This window comes from Sinocyclocheilus grahami, unplaced genomic scaffold (genome assembly GCF_001515645.1).
Source record: "Sinocyclocheilus grahami isolate Dianchi unplaced genomic scaffold, SAMN03320097.WGS_v1.1 scaffold2880.1, whole genome shotgun sequence".
Taxonomy (NCBI): domain Eukaryota; kingdom Metazoa; phylum Chordata; class Actinopteri; order Cypriniformes; family Cyprinidae; genus Sinocyclocheilus; species Sinocyclocheilus grahami.
The window spans coordinates 14,723-15,912 of NW_015508055.1; positions in this window are offsets into that span (position 1 = coordinate 14,723).

Here is a 1,190-nt window from a genome sequence, read left to right on the forward strand (position 1 = left end):
AAAGAATATCTCTTTGGATTTGAGACTTTAGTCTTTGCAACTTTAGAGATCTTATCTATTCACGGACAGCTTGTAACACTCCAAAGAGAAAGGAAAAAATGAAATCGCATCATATGACCCCTTTAAACATAAAAGAAGATACTTGGAAGAATGTGGGTAACCAAACAGTTTCTGGTCCCCAATGACTCTGATAGCATTTTTTCTCTACTATGGAAGTTACTGAGGACAGCAGCTATTTAGTTACCCACATTCTTTAAATATCTTATTTTGTGTTCAACAGAAGAAAGAACTTTATGCAGGTTTAGAAAAACCTGGGTAAATTATGACAGAAGTTTCATTTTTGGGTGAACCATACCTTTAAAGTGACACATCCACATCCATAAAGGTATAGGTCTATTGTTTTATTAAAATCTGGATAGTCTGTTAATATATTTCATACATTATCAGAGCTTAGTAGACATAATTATTATATTCTTAGGCATTATTAGCCAAATTAATTAATAGATTGTAGGCCTATTTTATGTTATACCATATTTATTAATTTATCATTTATATTAATCATACATATATACATAATAAATAATCATGTCATTTGGCATTTTAAAAAGTAAAAAAAAAAAAAACTAAATTATTTAGACAAAAATGGGACAAATGATTACAAAATAATGTAGTTCTAATTTAAGCAAATTAATAAAAAATAATACAAATTCATCCCATCCTGGTAACAGCTGCAGAACTATCAAAGAAGACTAATAATAATTAATAATTATAAATAATCAAATTTAAAATAACAATATTAATGTGTTCTGTAGCAAGTTTACTAGCCTACTTTAGCATGGTTTCTCATGGTTTACTGTTGAGCTATGAGTTCCTCACTGATTATTTGTGTCCTTCCTGGGGGGTTTTGTTTTTTTTGTGGGGTGGTGGGGGGTCATGAGTGGGTGTCCCTTATTTTGCCTCACTGAAGGTGACAACCCTACATGTGAAAGTTATTATATCTGTACAGACAGAATTAATAAAGTTTATTGAACACACTCTCATGTGTCTGCTTCTGTCCGCTATTTGTGCAGTTTCTCGTGTGTTACATGCACATGTTGATTTTGGGTTCATTGTGTGCCGTGAACATCTCATTCTTGCTCTCAACTGAAAGAAAATTAACAGGTAGGAATCAGGCACGGGGGGGGGGGGGG